Here is a 21,594-nt window from a genome sequence, read left to right as displayed (position 1 = left end):
CACGGAGCCTGACAGCGGAATATATAAGTACGGGTGAGAGAATGGCCTGGAGACTGACAGCGGAATATAATAGAGCGGGAGAGAGGTGGATCCGCAGACTGTCAGTGGAATATAATATAGCAGGATAGAGGAGGATTCGGAAACTGACAGCAGAATAGAATAGAGCAAGAGAGAGGTGGACTCAGAAACTGACAGCGGAATATAATAGAGCTGGAGAGAGGAGGAGCCAGAGACTGACAGCAGAATATAATAAAGCGGGAGAAAGGAGGACCCGGAGACTGACAGCGGAACATAATAGAGCCGGAGAGAAGAGGACCCGGAGACTGACAGCAGAATATAATAGAGCGGGAGAGTGGTGAACCCGGAGTCTGACAGCAGAATATAAAAGTGCGGGAGAGAGGAGGACACGGAGCCTGACAGCGGAATATAAAAGTACGGGCGAGAGAATGGCCTGGAGACTGACAGCGGAATATAATAGAGTGGGAGAGAGGAGGAACCGGAGACTAACAGCAGAATATAATAGAGCAGGAGAGAGGAGGATTCACACACTGACAGCAGAATATAATAGAGCGTGAGAGAGGAGGACCCGGAGACTGACAGCAGAATATAACAGAGTGGGAGAGAGGAGGACCCAGAGACTGACAGCAGAATATAATAGAGAGGGAGAGAGGAGGACCCAGAAACTGACAGCGGAATATTCTGGAGAGGGGGAGAGGAGGACTCGGAGACTGACAGCGGATTATAAAAGAGAGGGAGAGAGGAGGACTGGGAGACTGACAGCGGAATATAAAAGTGCGGGAGGGAGGAGGCCCTCAAGACTGACAGCGGAATATAACAGAGCAGGAGCGAGGACGAACCAGGGACAGACAGTGGAATATGAAAGAGCGGCAGAGAGGAGGGCATGGAGACTGACAGTGGAATATAAAAGGGAAGGAGAGAGGAGGACTCCGAGACTGACAGCAGAATTTAAAAGAGCAGGAGAGAGGAGAACCCGGAATCTCACAGCGCAAAAAAGTAGAGCAGGAAAGAGCAGGACCCGGAGACTGACAGTGGAATATAATAGAGCTGGAGAGAGGAGGACTCGGGGACTGACAGCAGAATATAATACAGCGGGAGAGAGGAGGACCCGGAGACTGACAGAGGAATATAAAAGTGCGGGAGAGAAAAGGGCCTGGAGACTGACAGCAGAATATAATAGATTGGGAGAGAGGCGGACACGGAAACTGACAGCGGAATATAAGAGAGCGGGAGAGAGGAGGACCCGGAGACAGGAATATAATAGAGCGGGAAAGGGGCGGACCCGGAAACTGACAGCAGAATATAATAGAGCAGGAGAGAGGAGGACCCAGAGACTGACAGTGGAATATAAAAGTGCGCAAGAGAGGAGGACCTAGAGACTGACATCGGAATATAAAAGGGAGGGAGAGAGGAGGACCCGGAGACTGACAGCAGAATATGATAGAGCGGTAGAGAGGAGTACCCTGAAACTGACAGCAGAATATAATAGAGCGGGAGAGAGGAAGACCCAGAGACTGACAGCGGAATATAAAAGTGCGCGAGAGAGGAGGGCCTAGAGACTGACATCGGAACATAAAAGAGCAGGAGAGAGGAGGAACCGGAGACAGACAGTGGAATATAAAAGAGCAAGATAGAGGAGGTCCCGGAGACAGTGTAAAATAAAAGAGCTGGAGGGGGGAGGGCCCGGAGACTAACAGCGGAATATAACAGAATTGGATAGTGGAGGACTCGGAGACTGACAGCGGAAGAAAATAGAGCATGAGAGAGGTGGACCCGGAGCCTGACAGCAAAATATAATAGAACGGGAGAGAGGAGGACCCGGCGACTGACAGCAGAATATAACAGAGCAGGAGAGAGGAAGACCCGGAGACAGATAGTGGAACATAATAGAGCAGGAGAGAGGAGGAACCGGAGACTAACAGCGGAATATAATAGAGCAGGAGAGAAGAGGATTCGCACACTGACAGCGGAATATAATAGAGCGGGAGAGAGGAGGACCCGGAGACTGACAGCACAATATAATAGAGAGGGAGAGAGGAGGAACCAGAAACTGACAGCGGAATATTATAGAGCGGGAGAAAGGAGGACCCAGAGAGTGACAGCTGAATATAAAAGTGCGGGAAAGAGGAGGACCTAGAGACTAACATCCGAATATAAAAGAGCGGGAGAGAGGTGGTCCCGAGACAGTAGAAAATAAAAGAGCTGGAGGGGGGAGGGCCCGGAGACTGACAACGGAATATAGAAGAATGGGATAGTGGAGGACACGGAAACTGACAGCGGAATATAAAAGAGAGGGAGTGAGGAGGACCCGGAGCCTGACAAGCAAATATAATAGAGCGGGAGAGAGAAGGGCTCGGAGACTGACAGCAGAATATAATAGAACGGGAGAGAGGAAGACCCAGAGCCTGACACTGGAATATAAAAGAGCAGGAGAGAGGCTGACCCGGATACAGATAGCGGAATATTATAGTGCGGCAGAGAGGAGGACCTGGAGACTGACAGCGGAATATAATAGAGCTGGAGAGGGTAGGATCCAGTGACTGACAGCAGAATATAAAACTGCGGAAGAGAGCAGGACCTAGAGACTGACAGCGGAATATAATAGAGCAGGAGAGAGGAGGCACTGGAGACTGACAGCAGAATATAATAGAGCTGGAGAAAGGTGGACCTGGAGAATGACAGCAGAATATAGTAGAGCGGGAGAGAGGAAGCCTCGGAGACTGACAGCGGAATATAATAGAACGGGAGAGAGGAGGACCCGGAGCCTGACAGTGCAATAAAATAAAGCGGGAGAGAGGAGGACCCGGAGACTGACAGCAGAATATGAAAGAGCGGGATAGAGGAGGACGCGGAGCCTGACAGCGGAATATAAAAGTGCGGGAGAGAGAATGGCCTGGAGACTGACAGAAGAATATAATAGAGCGGGAGAGAGGAGGAACCGCAGACTGTCAGTGGAATATAATATAGCAAGAGAGAGGAAGACTCGGAATACTGACAGCGGAAAAGAATAGAGAAAGAGAGAGGATGACTCAGAAACTGACAGCAGACTATAATAGAGCTGGAGTGAGGAGAAGCCAGAGCCTGACAGCAGAATATAATAAAGCGGGAGAAAGGAGGACCCGGAGACTGACAGCGGAATATAATAGAGCGGGAGAGAGGAGGACTCGGCGACTGACAGCAGAATATAATAGAGCGGGAGAGAGGAGGACCCGGAAACTGACAGCGGAATATAATAGAGCGGGAGAAAGGAGGACCCTGAGTCTTACAGCAGAATATAATAGAGCAGGAGAGAGGAGGACTCGGCGACTGACAGCAGAATATAAGAGAGCGGGAGAGAGGAGGACCCGGAGACTGACAGCCGAATATAATAGAGCAGGAGAGAAGAGGATTCGCACATGACAGCAGAATATAATACAGTGGTAGAGAGGAGGACCCGGAGACTGACAACAGAATATAATAGAGCGGGAGAGAGCAGGACTCAGAAACTGACAGCGGAATATAATAGAGTGGGAGAGAGGAGGACCCAGAAACTGACAGCGGAATATAATAGAGAGAGGGAGAGGAGGACCCAGAGACTGACAGTGGAATATGAAAGTGCGGGAGAGAGGAGGACCTAGAGACTGACAGCGGAATATAAAAGAGTGGGAGAGGGTAGGACCCAGAGACTGACAGCAGAATATAAAAGTGCTGGAGAGAGGAGGACCTAGAGACTGACAGCGGAATATAATAGAGCAGGAGAAAGGAGGGCCTGGAAACTGACAGCGGAATATAATAGAGAGGGAGAAAGGTGGACCTGGAGACTGACAGCAGAATATAATAGAGCGGGAGAGTGGAGGTCTCGGAGACTGACAGCGGAATATAATAGAACGGGAGAGAGGAGGACCCGGAGACTGACAGCATAATATAAAAGTGCGGGAGAGAGGAGGACACAGAGCCTGACAGCAGAATGTATCATTGTGGGATAGAGAATGGCCTGGAGACTGACAGCATAATATAATAGAGCGGGAGAGAGGAGGACCCGGAGACTTACAGCGGAATATAATAGAGCTGGATAGAGGAGAAGCTGGAGACTGGCAGCAGAATATAATAAGGCGGGAGAGAGGAGGACCCGGAGACTGACAGCTGAATATAATAGAGCCAGAGAGATGGACCCAGACACTGACAGCACAATATAATAGAGCGCGTGTGAGGAGGACCCGGAGACTGACAGCAGATTATAATAGAGCGGGAGAGAGGAGGACCCGGAGACTGACAGCAGAATATAATAGAGCGGTAGAGCGGAGGACATGGAGACTGACAGCGGAATATAATAGAGAGGGAGAGAGGAGGTCCCAGGGTCTGACTGCGGAATATAATAGAGTGGGAGAGAGGAGGAACCGGAGACCAGCAGCGGAATATAATAGAGCAGGAGAGAGGAGGACTCGGAAACTGACAGCAGAATATAACTGAGTGGGAGAGAGGGGGACCCAAAAACTGACAGCGGAATATAATAGGGCGGGAGAGAGGAGGACCCAGAGCGTGACATCTGAATATAAAAGTGCGGGAGAGAGGAGGTCCTGGAGGCAGACATCGGAATATAAAAGAGCGGGAGAGACGAGGTCCCGGAGACAGTGTAAAATAAAAGAGCTGGAGGGGGGAGGGCCTGGAGACTGACAGCGGAATATATAAGAATGAGATAGTGGAGGACCCGGAGACTGACAGCAGAATATAATAGAGCGGGAGAGAGGAGGACCCAGAAACTGACAGCGGAATATAATAGAGCGGGAGAAAGTAGGATCCAGAGAGTGACAGCTGAATATAAAAGTGCGGGAGAGAGGAGGACCTAGAGACTGACATCCAAATATAAAAGAGCGGGAGAGAGGAGGTCCCGGAGACAGTAGAAAATAAAAGAGCTGGAGGGGGGAGGGCCCGGAGACTGACAACGGAGTATAAAAGATTGGGATAGTGGAGGACACGGAGACTGTCAGCGGAATATAAAAGAGAGGGAGTGAGGAGGACCCGGCGCCTGACAAGACAATATAATAGAGCGGGAGAGAGAAGTGCTCGGAAACTGACAGCAGAATATAATAGAACGGGAGAGAGGAAGACCCAGAGCCTGACACTGGAATATAAAAGAGCAGGAGAGAGGCTGACCCGGACAGAGATAGCGGAATATTATAGTGTGGGAGAGAGGAGGACCTGGAGACTGAGAGCGGAATATAATAGAGCTGGAGAGGGTAGGACCCAGTGACTGACAGCAAAATATAAAACTGCGGGAGAGAGCAGGACCTAGAGACTGACAGCGGAATATAATAGAGCTGGAGAGAGGAGGCCCTGGAGACTGACAGCAGAATATAATAGAGCGCGAGAAAGGTGGACCTGGAGAATGACAGCAGAATATAATAGTGCGGGAGAGAGGAAGCCTCGGAGATTGACAGCGGAATATAATAGAACGGGAGAGACGAGGACCCGGAGCCTGACAGCGCAATAAAATAAAGCGGGAAAGAGGCGGACCCGGAGACTGACAGCAGAATATGAAAGAGCGGGAGAGAGGAGGACGCGGAGCATGACAGCGGAATATAAAAGTGCGGGAGAGAGAATGGCCTGGAGACTGACAGCAGAATATAATAGAGCGGGAGAGAGGAGGAACCGCAGACTGTCAGTGGAATATAATATAGCAAGAGAGAGGAAGACTCGGAATACTGACAGCGGAATAGAATAGAGAAGGAGAGAGGATGACTCACAAACTGACAGCGGACTATTATAGAGCTGGAGTGAGGAGAAGACAGAGACTGACAGCAGAATATAATAAAGCGGGAGAAAGGAGGACCCGGAGACTGACAGCGGAATATAATAGAGCGGGAGAGAGGAGGACTCGGCGACTGACAGCAGAATGTAATAGAGCGGGAGAGAGGAGGACCCGCAAACTGACTGCGGAATATAATAGAGCAGGAGAAAGGAGGACCCGGAGTCTTACAGCAGAATATAATAGAGCAGGAGAGAGGAGGATTCGGCGACTGACAGCAGAATATAATAGAGCGGGAGAGAGCAGAACCCAGAGTCTGACAGCGGAATATAATAGCGCAGGAGAGAGGAGGAACCGGAGAGTGACAGCGGAATATAATGGAGAGGGGGAGAGGAGGACCCAGAGACTGACAGTGGAATATAAAAGTGCGGGAGAGAGGAGGACCCGGAGACTGACAGCAGAATATAATAGAGCTGGAGAGGGTAGGACCCAGAGACAGACAGCAGAATATAAAACTGCGGGAGAGAGGAGGACCCGGAGACTGACAGCAGAATATAAAAGTGCGGGAGAGAGGAGGACACGGAGCCTGACAGCGGAATATATAAGTACGGGCAAGAGAATGGCCTGGAGAATGACAGCGGAATATAATAGAGTGGGAGAGAGGTGGATCCGCAGACTGTCAGTGGAATATAATATAGCAGGAGAGAGGAGGACTCGGAAACTGACAGCAGAATAGAATAGAGCAAGAGAGAGGTGGACTCAGAAACTGACAGCGGAATATAATAGAGCTGGAGAGAGGAGGAGCCAGAGACTGACAGCAGAATATAATAAAGCGGGAGAAAGGAGGACCCGGAGACTGACAGCGGAACATAATAGAGCCGGAGAGAAGAGGACCCGGAGACTGAAAGCAGAATATAATAGAGCGGGAGAGTGGTGAACCTGGAGTCTGACAGCAGAATATAAAAGTGCGGGAGAGAGGAGGACACGGAGCCTGACAGCGGAATGTAAAAGTACGGGCGAGAGAATGGCCTGGAGACTGACAGTGGAATATAATAGAGTGGGAGAGAGGAGGAACCGGAGACTAACAGCAGAATATAATAGAGCAGGAGAGAGGAGGATTCGCACACTGACAGCAGAATATAATAGAGCGTGAGAGAGGAGGACCCGGAGACTGACAGCAGAATATAACAGAATGGGAGAGAGGAGGACCCGGAGACTGACAGCAGAATATAACAGAGCAGGAGAGAGGAGGACCCAGAGACTGACAGCAGAATATAATAGAGCGGGAGAGTGGTGAACCCGGAGTCTGACAGCAGAATATAAAAGTGCGGGAGAGAGGAGGACACGGAGCCTGACAGCGGAATGTAAAAGTACGGGCGAGAGAATGGCCTGGAGACTGACAGTGGAATATAATAGAGTGGGAGAGAGGAGGAACCGGAGACTAACAGCAGAATATAATAGAGCAGGAGAGAGGAGGATTCGCACACTGACAGCAGAATATAATAGAGCGTGAGAGAGGAGGACCCGGAGACTGACAGCAGAATATAACAGAGTGGGAGAGAGGAGGACCCGGAGACTGACAGCAGAATATAACAGAGCAGGAGAGAGGAGGACCCAGAGACTGACAGCAGAATATAATAGAGAGGGAGAGAGGAGGACCCAGAAACTGACAGCGGAATATTATAGAGAGGGGGAGAGGAGGACTCGGAGACTGACAGCGGATTATAAAAGAGAGGGAGAGAGGAGGACCGGGAGACTGACAGCGGAATATAAAAGTGCGGGAGGGAGGAGGGCCTCAAGACTGACAGCGGAATATAACAGAGCAGGAGCGAGGACGAACCAGGGACAGACAGTGGAATATGAAAGAGCGGCAGAGAGGAGGGCACGGAGACTGACAGTGGAATATAAAAGGGAAGGAGAGAGGAGGACTCCGAGACTGACAGCAGAATTTAAAAGAGCAGGAGAGAGGAGAACCCGGAATCTCACAGCGCAAAAAAGTAGAGCAGGAAAGAGCAGGACCCGGAGACTGACAGTGGAATATAATAGAGCAGGAGAGAGGAGGACTCGGGGACTGACAGCAGAATATAATACAGCGGGAGAGAGGAGGACCCGGAGACTGACAGAGGAATATAAAAGTGCGGGAGAGAAAAGGGCCTGGAGACTGACAGCAGAATATAATAGATTGGGAGAGAGGCGGACACGGAAACTGACAGCGGAATATAAGAGAGCGGGAGAGAGGAGGACCCGGAGACAGGAATATAATAGAGCGGGAAAGGGGCGGACCCGGAAACTGACAGCAGAATATAATAGAGCAGGAGAGAGGAGGACCCAGAGACTGACAGTGGAATATAAAAGTGCGCAAGAGAGGAGGACCAAGAGACTGACATCGGAATATAAAAGAGAGGGAGAGAGGAGGACCCGGAGACTGACAGCAGAATATGATAGAGCGGTAGAGAGGAGTACCCTGAAACTGACAGCAGAATATAATAGAGCGGGAGAGAGGAAGACCCAGAGACTGACAGCGGAATATAAAAGTGCGCGAGAGAGGAGGGCCGAGAGACTGACATCGGAACATAAAAGAGCGGGAGAGAGGAGGAACCGGAGACAGACAGTGGAATATAAAAGAGCAGCATAGAGGAGGTCCCGGAGACAGTGTAAAATAAAAGAGCTGGAGGGGAGAGGGCCCGGAGACTGACAGCGGAATATAGCAGAATTGGATAATGGAGGACTCGGAGACTGACAGCGGAAGTAAATAGAGCATGAGAGAGGAGGACCCGGAGCCTGACAGCAAAATATAATAGAACGGGAGAGAGGAGGACCCGGCGACTGACAGCAGAATATAACAGAGCAGGAGAGAGGAAGACCCAGAGCCTGACAGTGGAATATAAAAGAGCAGGAGAGAGGCTGACCCGGAGACAGATAGCGGAATATATTAGAGCAGGAGAGAGGAGGAAGCGGAGACTAACAGCGGAATATAATAGAGCAGGAGAGAAGAGGATTCGCACACTGACAGCGGAATATAATAGAGCGGGAGAGAGGAGGACCCGGAGACTGACAGCAGAATATAATAGAGAGGGAGAGAGGAGGACCCAGAAACTGACAGCAGAATATAATAGAGCGGGAGAAAGGAGGACCCAGAGAGTGACAGCTGAATATAAAAGTGCGGGAGAGAGGAGGACCTAGAGACTGACATCCGAATATAAAAGAGCGGGAGAGAGGAGGTCCCGAGACAGTAGAAAATAAAAGAGCTGGAGGGGGGAGGGCCCGGAGACTGACAACGGAATATAAAAGAATGGGATAGTGGAGGACACGGAGACTGACAGCGGAATATAAAAGAAAGGGAGTGAGGAGGACCCGGAGCCTGACAAGCAAATATAATAGAGCGGGAGAGAGAAGAGCTCGGAGACTGACAGCAGAATATAACAGAACGGGAGAGAGGAAGTCCCAGAGCCTGACACTGGAATATAAAAGAGCAGGAGAGAGGCTGACCCGGACACAGATAGCGAAATATTATAGTGCGGGAGAGAAGCGGACCTGGAGACTGAGAGCGGAATATAATAGAGCTGGAGAGGGTAGGATCCAGTGACTGACAGCAGAATATAAAACTGCGGGAGAGAGGAGGACCTAGAGACTGACAGCGGAATATAATAGAGCAGGAGAGAGGAGGCCCTGGAGACTGACAGCAGAATATAATAGAGCGGGAGAAAGGTGGACCTGGAGAATGACAGCAGAATATAATAGAGCGGGAGAGAGGAAGCCTCGGAGACTGACAGCGGAATATAATAGAACGGGAGAGAGGAGGACCCGGAGCCTGACAGTGCAATAAAATAAAGCGGGAGAGAGGAGAACCCGGAGACTGACAGCAGAATATGAAAGAGCGGGATAGAGGAGGACGCGGAGCCTGACAGCGGAATATAAAAGTGCGGGAGAGAGAATGGCCTGGAGACTGACAGAAGAATATAATACAGCGGGAGAGAGGAGGAACCGCAGACTGTCAGTGGAATATAATATAGCAAGAGAGAGGAAGACTCGGAATACTGACAACGGAATAGAATAGATAAGGAGAGAGGATGACTCAGAAACTGACAGCGGACTATAATAGAGCCGGAGTGAGGAGAAGCCAGAGCCTGACAGCAGAATATAATAAAGCGGGTGAAAGGAGGACCCGGAGACTGACAGCGGAATATAATAGAAAGGGAGAGAGGAGGACTCGGCGACTGACAGCAGAATATAATAGAGCGGGAGAGAGGAGGACCCGGAAACTGACAGCGGAATATAATAGAGCGGGAGAAAGGTGGACCCGGAGTATTACAGCAGAATATAATAAAGCAGGAGAGAGGAGGATTCGGCGACTGACAGCAGAATATAATAGAGCGGGAGAGAGGAGGACCCGGAAACTGACAGCAGAATATAATAGAGCGGAAGAGAGCAGGACCCAGAGTCTGACAGCGGAATATAATAGCGCAGGAGAGAGGAGGAACCGGAGACTAACAGCGGAATATAATAGACCAGGATAGAAGAGGATTCGCACATGACAGCAGAATATAATACAGTGGTAGAGAGGAGGACCCGGAGACTGACAACAGAATATAATAGAGCGGGAGAGAGCAGGACTCAGAAACTGACAGCGGAATATAATAGAGAGGGGGAGAGGAGGACCCAGAGACTGACAGTGGAATATAAAAGTGCGGGAGAGAGGAGGACCTAGAGACTGACAGCGGAATATAAAAGAGTGGGAGAGGGTAGGACCCAGAGACTGACAGCAGAATATAAAAGTGCGGGAGAGAGGAGGACCTAGAGACTGACAGCGGAATATAATAGAGCAGGAGAAAGGAGGGTCTGGAGACTGACAGTGGAATATAATAGAGAGGGGGAGAGGAGGACCCAGAGACTGACAGTGGAATATAAAAGTGCGGGAGAGAGGAGGACCTAGAGACTGACAGCGGAATATAAAAGAGTGGGAGAGGGTAGGACCCAGAGACTGACAGCAGAATATAAAAGTGCGGGAGAGAGGAGGACCTAGAGACTGACAGCGGAATATAATAGAGCAGGAGAAAGGAGGGTCTGGAGACTGACAGCGGAATATAATAGAGAGGGAGAAAGGTGGACCTGGAGACTGACAGCAGAATATAATAGAGCGGGAGAGTGGAGGTCTCGGAGACTGACAGCGGAATATAATAGAACGGGAGAGAGGAGGACCCGGAGACTGACAGCATAATATAAAAGTGCGGGAGAGAGGAGGACACGGAGCCTGACAGCGGAATGTATCATTGCGGGATAGAGAATGGCCTGGAGACTGACAGCATAATATAATAGAGCGGGAGAGAGGAGGACCCGGAGACTTACAGCGGAATATAATAGAGCTGGATAGAGGAGAAGCTGGAGACTGACAGCAGAATATAATAAGGCGGGAGAGAGGAGGACCCGGAGACTGACAGTCGAATATAATAGAGCCAGAGAGATGGACCTGGAGACTAACAGCACAATGTAATAGAGCGGGTGTGAGGAGGACCCGGAGACTGACAGCAGATTATAATAGAGCGGGAGAGAGGAGGACCCGGAGACTGACAGCAGAATATAATAGAGCGGGAGAGCGGAGGACATGGAGACTGACAGCGGAATATAACAGAGAGGGAGAGAGGAGGTCCAAGGGTCTGACTGGGGAATATAATAGAGTGGGAGAGAGGTGGAGCCGGAGACCAGCAGCGGAATATAATAGAGCAGGAGAGAGGAGGACTCTGAAACTGACAGCAGAATATAATTGAGTGGGAGAGAGGGGGACCCAAAAACTGACAGTGGAATATAATAGGGCGGGAGAGAGGAGGACCCAGAGCGTGACATCTGAATATAAAAGTGCGGGAGAGAGGAGGACCTGGAGGCAGACATCGGAATATAAAAGAGCGGGAGAGACGAGGTCCCGGAGACAGTGTAAAATAAAAGAGCTGGAGGGGGGAGGGCCTGGAGACTGACAGCGGAATATATAAGAATGAGATAGTGGAGGACCCGGAGACTGACAGCAGAATATAATAGAGCAGGAGAGAGGAGGACCCAGAAACTGACAGCGGAATATAATAGAGCGGGAGAAAGTAGGATCCAGAGAGTGACAGCTGAATATAAAAGTGCGGGAGAGAGGAGGACCTAGAGACTGACATCCGAACATAAAAGAGCGGGAGAGAGGAGGTCCTGGAGACAGTAGAAAATAAAAGAGCTGGAGGGGGGAGGGCCCGGAGACTGACAACGGAGTATAAAAGATTGGGATAGTGGAGGACACGGAGACTGACAGCGGAATATAAAAGAGAGGGAGTGAGGAGGACCCGGAGCCTGACAAGACAATATAATAGAGCGGGAGAGAGAAGTGCTCGGAAACTGACAGCAGAATATAATAGAACGGGAGAGAGGAAGACCCAGAGCCTGACACTGGAATATAAAAGAGCAGGAGAGAGGCTGACCCGGACACAGATAGCGGAATATTACAGTGCGGGAGAGAGGAGGACCTGGAGACTGAGAGCGGAATATAATAGAGCTGGAGAGGGTAGGACCCAGTGACTGACAGCAGAATATAAAACTGCGGGAGAGAGCAGGTCCTAGAGACTGACAGCGGAATATAATAGAGCGGGAGAAAGGTGGACCTGGAGAATGACAGCAGAATATAATAGAGCGGGAGAGAGGAAGCCTCGGAGACTGACAGCGGAATATAATAGAACGGGAGAGAGGAGGACCCGGAGCCTGACAGTGCAATAAAATAAAGCGGGAGAGAGGCGGACCCGGAGACTGACAGCAGAATATGAAAGAGCGGGAGAGAGGAGGATGCGGAGCCTGACAGCGGAATATAAAAGTGCGGGAGAGAGAATGGCCTGGAGACTGACAGCAGAATATAATAGAGCGGGAGAGAGGAGGAACCGCAGACTGTCAGTGGAATATAATATAGCAAAAGAGAGGAAGACTCGGAATACTGACAGCGGAATAGAATAGAGAAGGAGAGAGGATGACTCAGAAACTGACAGCGGACTATAATAGAGCTGGAGTGAGGAGAAGACAGAGACTGACAGCAGAATATAATAAAGCGGGAGAAAGGAGGACCCGGAGACTGACAGCGGAATATAATAGAGCGGGAGAGAGGAGGACTCGGAGTCTTACAGCAGAATATAATAGAGCAGGAGAGAGGAGGACTCGGCGACTGACAGCAGAATATAATAGAGCGGGAGAGAGGAGGACCCGGAAACTGACAGCAGAATATAATAGAGCGGAAGAGAGCAGGACCCAGAGTCTGACAGCGGAATATAATAGCGCAGGAGAGAGGAGGAACCGGAGACTAACAGCGGAATATAATAGAGCAGGAGAGAAGAGGATTTGCACATGACAGCAGAATATAATACAGTGGTAGAGAGGGGGACCCGGTGACTGAGAACAGAATATAATAGTGCGGGAGAGAGCAGGACTCAGAAACTGACAGCGGAATATAATAGAGAGGGGGAGAGGAGGACGCAGAGACTGACAGTGGAATATAAAAGTGCGGGAGAGAGGAGGACCTAGAGACTGACTGCGGAATATAAAAGAGTGGGAGAGGGTAGGACCCAGAGACTGACAGCAGAATATAAAAGTGCGGGAGAGAGGAGGACCTAGAGACTGACAGCGGAATATAATAGAGCAGGAGAAAGGAGTGCCTGGAGACTGACAGCGGAATATAATAGAGTGGGAGAAAGGTGGACCTGGAGACTGACAGCAGAATATAATAGAGCGGGAGAGTGGAGGTCTCGGAGACTGACAGCGGAATATAATAGAACAGGAGAGAGGAGGACCCGGAGACTGACAGCATAATATAAAAGTGCGGGAGAGAGGAGCACACGGAGCCTGACAGCAGAATGTATCATTGCGGGATAGAGAATGGCCTGGAGTCTGACAGCATAATATAATAGAGCGGGAGAGAGGAGGACCCGCAGACTTACAGCGGAATATAATAGAGCTGGATAGAGGAGAAGCTGGAGACTGACAGCAGAATATAATAAGGCGGGAGAGAGGAGGACCCGGAGACTGACAGCTGAATATAATAGAGCCAGAGAGATGGACCCGGAGACTGACAGCACAATATTATAGAGCGGGTGAGAGGAGGACCCGGAGACTGACAGCAGATTATAATAGAACGGGAGAGAGGAGGACCCGGAGACTGACAGCAGAATATAATAGAGCGGGAGAGCGGAGGACATGGAGACTGACAGCGGAATATAATAGAGAGGGAGAGAGGAGGACCCAGGGTCTGACTGCGGAATATAATAGAGTGGGACAGAGGTGGAACCGGAGACCAGCAGCGGAATATAATAGAGCAGGAGAGAGGAGGACTCGGAAACTGACAGCAGAATATAATTGAGTGGGAGAGAGGGGGACCCAAAAACTGACAGCGGAATATAATAGGGCGGGAGAGAGGAGGACCCAGAGCGTGACATCTGAATATAAAAGTGCGGGAGAGAGTAGGACCTGGAGGCAGACATCGGAATATAAAAGAGCGGGAGAGACGAGGTCCCGGAGACAGTGTAAAATAAAAGAGCTGGAGGGGGGAGGGCCTGGAGACTGACAGCGGAATATATAAGAATGAGATAGTGGAGGACCCGCAGACTGACAGCAGAATATAATAGAGCGGGAGAGAGGAGGACCCAGAAACTGACAGCAGAATATAATAGAGCGGGAGAAAGTTGGATCCAGAGAGTGACAGCTGAATATAAAAGTGCGGGAGAGAGGAGGACCTCGAGACTGACATCCGAATATAAAAGAGCGGGAGAGAGGAGGTCCCGGAGACAGTAGAAAATAAAAGAGCTGGAGGGGGGAGGGCCCGGAGACTGACAACGGAGTATAAAAGATTGGGATAGTGGAGGACACGGAGACTGACAGCGGAATATAAAAGAGAGGGAGTGAGGAGGACCCGGAGCCTGAAAAGACAATATAATAGAGTGGGAGAGAGAAGGGCTCGGAGACTGACAGCAGAATATAATAGAACGGGAGAGAGGAAGACCCAGAGCCTGACACTGGAATATAAAAGAGCAGGAGAGAGGCTGACCCGGACACAGATAGCGGATTATTATAGTGCGGGAGAGAGGAGGACCTGGAGACTGAGAGCGGAATATAATAGAGCTGGAGAGGGTAGGACACAGAAACTGACAGCAGAATATAAAACTGCGGTAGAGAGGAGGACCTAAAGACGGACAGCGGAATATAATAGAGCAGGAGAGAGGAGGCCCTGGAGACTGACAGCAGAATATAATAGAGCGGGAGAAAGGTGGACCTGGAGAATGACAGCAGAATATAATAGAGTGGGAGAGAGGAAGCCTCGGAGACTGACAGCGGAATATAATAGAACGGGAGAGAGGAGGACCCGGAGCCTGACAGCGCAATAAAATAAAGCGGGAGAGAGGAGCACCTGGAGACTGACAGCAGAACATAAAAGAGCCGGAGAGAGGAGGACGCGGAGCCTGACAGCGGAATATAAAAGTGCGGGAGAGAGAATGGCCTGGAGACTGACAGCAGAATATAATAGAGTGGGAGAGAGGAGGAACCGCAGACTGTCAGTGGAATATAATATAGGTAGTGAGAGGAAGACTCGGAATACTGACAGCGGAATAGAATAGAGAAGGAGAGAGGAGGACTCAGAAACTGAAAGCGGACTATAATAGAGCTGGAGTGAGGAGAAGACAGAGACTGACAGCAGAATATAAAGCGGGAGAAAGGAGGACCCGGAGACTGACAGCGGAATATAATAGAGCGGGAGAGAGGAGGACTCGGCGACTGACAGCAGAATATAATAGAGCGGGAGAGAAGAGGACCCGGAAACTGACAGCAGAATATAATAGAGCGGAAGAGAGCAGGACCCAGAGTCTGACAGCGGAATATAATAGCGCAGGAGAGAGGAGGAACCGGAGACTAACAGCGGAATATAATAGAGCAGGAGAGAGGATGAACCGGAGACTAACAGCAGAATATAATAGAGCAGGAGAGAAGAGGATTCGCACATGACAGCAGAATATAATACAGCGGTAGAGAGGTGGACCTGGAGACTGACAACAGAATATAATAGAGCGGGAGAGAGGAGGACTCAGAAACTGACAGCGGAACATAATAGAGTGGGAGAGAGGAGGACCCGGAGACTGACAGCAGAATATAATAGAGCGGGAGAGAGCAGGACCAGGAGACTGACAGCAGAATATAACAGAGCGGGAGAGAGGAGTACCCAGAGACTGACACCGGAATATAATAGAGTGGGAGAAAGGAGGACCCAGAAACTGACAGCGGAATATAATAGAGAGGGGGAGAGGAGGACGCAGAGACTGACAGTGGAATATAAAATTGCGGGAGAGAGGAGGACCTAGAGACTGACAGCGGAATATAAAAGAGTGGGAGAGGGTAGGACCCAGAGACTGACAGCAGAATATAAAAGTGCGGGAGAGAGGGTAGGACCTAGAGACTGACAGCGGAATATAATAGAGCAGGAGAAAGGAGGGCCTGGAGACTGACAGCGGAATATAATAGAGAGGGAGAAAGGTGGACCTGGAGACTGACAGCAGAATACAATAGAGCGGAAGAGTGGAGGTCTCGGAGACTGACAGCGGAATATAATAGAACGGGAGAGAGGAGGACCCGGAGACTGACAGCATAATAGAAAAGTGCGGGAGAGAGGAGGACACGGAGCCTGACAGCGGAATGTATCATTGCGGGGTAGAGAATGCCCTGGAGACTGACAGCATAATATAATAGAGGGAGAGAGGAGGACCCGCAGACTTACAGCGGAATATAATAGAGCTGGATAGAGGAGAAGCTGGAGACTGACAGCAGAATATAATAAGGCGGGAGAGGGGAGGACTGACAGCTGAATATAATAGAGCCAGAGAGATGGACCCAGAGACTGACAGCACAATATTATAGAGCGGGTGAGAGGAGGACCCGGAGACTGACAGCAGGTTATAATAGAGCGGGAGAGAGGAGGACCCGGAGACTGACAGCAGAATATAATAGAGTGGGAGAGCGGAGGACATGGAGACTGACAGCGGAATATAATAGAGAGGGAGAGAGGAGGACCCAGGGTCTGACTGCGGAATATAATAGAGTGGGAGAGAGGAGGAACCGGAGACCAGCAGCGGAATATAATAGAGCAGGAGAGAGGAGGACTCGGAAACTGACAGCAGAATATAATTGAGTGGGAGAGAGGGGGACACAAAAACTGACAGCGGAATATAATAGGGCAGGAGAGAGGAGGACCCATAGCGTGACATCTGAATGTAAAAGTGCGGGAGAGAGTAGGACCTGGAGGCAGAAATCGGAATATAAAAGAGCGGGAGAGACGAGGTCCCGGAGACAGTGTAAAATAAAAGAGCTGGAGGGGGGAGGACCTGGAGACTGACAGCGGAATATATAAGAATGAGATAGTGGAGGACCCGGAGACTGACAGCAGAATATAATAGAGCGGGAGAGAGGAGGACCTAGAAACTGACAGCGGAATATAATAGAGCGGGAGAAAGTAGGATCCAGAGAGTGACAGCTGAATATAAAAGTGCGGGAGAGAGGAGGACCTAGAGACTGACATCCGAATATAAAAGAGCGGGAGAGAGGAGGTCCCGGAGACAGTAGAAAATAAAAGAGCTGGAGGGGGGAGGGCCCGGAGACTGACAACGGAGTATAAAAGATTGGGATAGTGGAGGACACGGAGACTGACAGCGGAATATAAAAGAGAGGGAGTGAGGAGGACCCGGAGCCTGACAAGACAATATAATAGAGCGGGAGAGAGAAGGGCTCGGAGACTGACTGCAGAATATAATAGAACGGGAGAGAGGAAGACCCAGAGCCTGACACTGGAATATAAAAGAGCAGGAGAGAGGCTGACCCGGACACAGATAGCGAATTATTATAGTGCGGGAGAGAGGAGGACCTGGAGACTGAGAGCGGAATATAATAGAGCTGGAGAGGGTAGGACCCAGAGACTTACAGCAGAATATAAAACTGCGGGAGAGAGGAGGACCTAAAGACTGACAGCGGAATATAATAGAGCAGGAGAGAGGAGGCCCTGGAGACTGACAGCAGAATATAATAGAGCGGGAGAAAGGTGGACCTGGAGAATGACAGCAGAATATAATAGAGTGGGAGAGAGGAAGCCTCGGAGACTGACAGCGGAATATAATAGAACGGGAGAGAGGAGGACCCGGAGCCTGACAGCGCAATAAAATAAAGTGGGAGAGAGGAGCACCTGGAGACTGACAGCAGAACATAAAAGAGCCGGAGAGAGGAGGACGCGGAGCCTGACAGCGGAATATTAAAGTGCGGGAGAGAGAATGGCTTGGAAACTGACAGCAGAATATAATAGAGCGGGAGAGAGGAGCAACCGCAGACTGTCAGTGGAATATAATATAGCAAGAGAGAGGAAGACTCGGAAAACTGACAGCAGAATAGAATAGAGGAGAGAGGAGGACTCAGAAACTGACAGCGGACTATAATAGAGCTGGAGTGAGGAGAAGCCGGAGACTGACAGCAGAATATAAAAGTGCTTGAGAAACAAGGACCCGGAGACTGACAGCGGAATATAATAGAGCCGGAGAGAGGAGGACACGGAGTCTTACAGCAGAATATAATAGAGCGGGAGAGAGGAGGAGTCGGCGACTGACAGCAGAATATAATAGAGCGGGAGAGAGGAGGACCTGGAGACTGACAGCGGAATATAATAGAGCGGGGGAGAGGAGGATTCGCACACTGACAGCAGAATATAATAGAGCGGGAGAGAGGAGGTCCCGGAGACTGACAGCAGAATATAATAGAGCGGGAGAGAGCAGGACCTGGGGACTGACTGCAGAATATAATAGAGTGGGACAGATGAGGACCCTTAAACTGACCGCCGAATATAAGAGAGCGGGAGAGAGGAGGACCCAGAAACTTACAGCGGAATATAATAGAGCGGGAGAGAGGAGGTCCCGGAGACTGACAGCAGAATATAATAGAGCGGGAGAGAGCAGGACCCGGAGACTGACTGCAGAATATAATAGAGTGGGACAGATGAGGACCCTTAAACTGACCGCCGAATATAAGAGAGCGGGAGAGAGGAGGACCCAGAAACTGACAGCAGAATATAATAGAGCAGGAGAGAGGAAGGACCGGAGCCTAACAGCGGAATATAATAGAGCAGGAGAGAAGAGGGTTCGCACACTGACAGCAGAATATAATAGAGCGGGAGAGAGGAGGACCCAGAGACTGACAGCAGAATATAATAGAGCGGGAGAGAGCAGGACCCGGAGACTGACTGCAGAATATAATAGAGTGGGACAGATGAGGACCCTTAAACTGACCGCTGAATATAAGAGAGCGGGAGAGAGGAGGACCCAGAAACTGACAGCGGAATATAAAAGAGCTTGAGAGAGAAGGTCCCGGAGACAGTGGAAAATAAAAGAGCTGGAGGGTGGAGGCCCCGGAGACCTGATAGCGGAATTTCAAAGAATGGGTTAGTGGAGGACTCGGAGACTGACAGCGGAATATAAAAGAGATGGAGAGAGGAGGACCCACAGCCTGACAAGACAATATAGTAGAGCGGGAGAAAGAAGGGCCCGGAGACTGACAGGGGAATATAATAGAGCGTGAGAGAGGAGGACCCGGAGCCTGACAGCAAAATATAATAGAACGGGAGAGAGCTGGACCCGGAGACTGACAGCAGAATATAACAGAGCGGGAGAGAGGAGTACCCAGAGACTGACACCAGAATATAATAGAGTGGGAGAAAGGAGGACCCAGAAACTGACAGCGGAATATAATAGAGAGGGGGAGAGGAGGACCCAGAGACTGACAGTGGAATATAAAATTGCGGGAGAGAGGAGGACCTAGAGACTGACAGCGGAATATAAAAGAGTGGGAGAGGGTAGGACCTAGAGACTGACAGCGGAATATAATAGAGCAGGAGAAAGGAGGGCCTGGAGACTGACAGCGGAATATAATAGAGAGGGAGAAAGGTGGACCTGGAGACTGACAGCAGAATACAATAGAGCGTAAGAGTGGAGGTCTCGGAGACTGACAGCATAATATAAAAGTGCGGGAGAGAGGAGGACACGGAGCCTGACAGCGGAATGTATCATTGCGGAGTAGAGAATGCCCTGGAGACTGACAGCATAATATAATAGAGCGGGAGAGAGGAGGACCCGCAGACTTACAGCGGAATATAATAGAGCTGGATAGAGGAGAAGCTGGAGACTGACAGCAGAATATAATAAGGCGGGAGAGAGGAGGACTGACAGCTGAATATAATAGAGCCAGAGAGATGGACCCAGAGACTGACAGCACAATATTATAGAGCGGGTGAGAGGAGGACCCGGAGACTGACAGCAGAATTTAATAGAGCGGGAGAGCGGAGGACATGGAGAATGACAGCGGAATATAATAGAGAGGGAGAGAGGAGGACCCAGGGTCTGACTGCGGAATATAATAGAGTGGGAGAGAGGTGGAACCGGAGACCAGCAGCGGAATATAATAGAGCAGGAGAGAGGAAAACTCGGAAACTGACAGCAGAATATAATTGAGTGGGAGAGAGGGGGACCCAAAAACTGACAGTGGAATATAATAGGGCGGGAGAGAGGAGGACCCAGAGCGTGACATCTGAATATAAAAGTGCGGGAGAGAGTAGGACCTGGAGGCAGAAATCGGAATATAAAAGAGCGGGAGAGACGAGGTCCCAGAGACAGTGTAAAATAAAAGAGCTGGAGGGGGGAGGGCCTGGAGACTGACAGCGGAATATATAAGAATGAGATAGTGGAGGACCCGGAGACTGACAGCAGAATATAATAGAGCGGGAGAGAGGAGGACCTAGAAACTGACAGCGGAATATAATAGAGCGGGAGAAAGTAGGATCCAGAGAGTGACAGCTGAATATAAAAGTGCGGGAGAGAGGAGGACCTAGAGACTGACATCCGAATATAAAAGAGCGGGAGAGAGGAGGTCCTGGAGACAGTAGAAAATAAAAGAGCTGGAGGGGGGAGGGCCCGGAGACTGACAACGGAGTATAAAAGATTGGGATAGTGGAGGACACGGAGACTGACAGCGGAATATAAAAGAGAGGGAGTGAGGAGGACCCGGAGCCTGACAAGACAATATAATACAGCGGGAGAGAGAAGGACTCGGAGACTGACTGCAGAATATAATAGAACGGGAGAGAGGAAGACCCAGAGCCTGACACTGGAATATAAAAGAGCAGGAGAGAGGCTGACCCGGACACAGATAGCGAATTATTATAGTGCGGGAGAGAGGAGGACCTGGAGACTGAGAGCGGAATATAATAGAGCTGGAGAGGGTAGGACCCAGAGACTTACAGCAGAATATAAAACTGCGGGAGAGAGGAGGACCTAAAGACTGACAGCGGAATATAATAGAGCAGGAGAGAGGAGGCCCTGGAGACTGACAGCAGAATATAATAGAGCGGGAGAAAGGTGGACCTGGAGAATGACAGCAGAATATAATAGAGTGGGAGAGAGGAAGCCTCGGAGACTGACAGCGGAATATAATAGAACGGGAGAGAGGAGGACCCGGAGCCTGACAGTGCAATAAAATAAAGCGGGAGAGAGGAGCACCTGGAGACTGACAGCAGAACATAAAAGAGCCGGAGAGAGGAGGACGCGGAGCCTGACAGCGGAATATTAAAGTGCGGGAGAGAGAATGGCTTGGAGACTGTCAGCAGAATATAATAGAGCGGGAGAGAGGAGCAACCGCAGACTGTCAGTGGAATATAATATAGCAAGAGAGAGGAAGACTCGGAAAACTGACAGCAGAATAGAATAGAGGAGAGAGGAGGACTCAGAAACTGACAGCGGACTATAATAGAGCTGGAGTGAGGAGAAGCCGGAGAC

The sequence above is a fragment of the Carcharodon carcharias genome, chromosome 4 (genome assembly GCF_017639515.1).
Source record: "Carcharodon carcharias isolate sCarCar2 chromosome 4, sCarCar2.pri, whole genome shotgun sequence".
Classification (NCBI taxonomy): Eukaryota; Metazoa; Chordata; class Chondrichthyes; order Lamniformes; family Lamnidae; genus Carcharodon; species Carcharodon carcharias.
The sequence above is the reverse complement of the archived record's forward strand: the minus strand, read 5'-3'. Positions refer to the sequence as shown.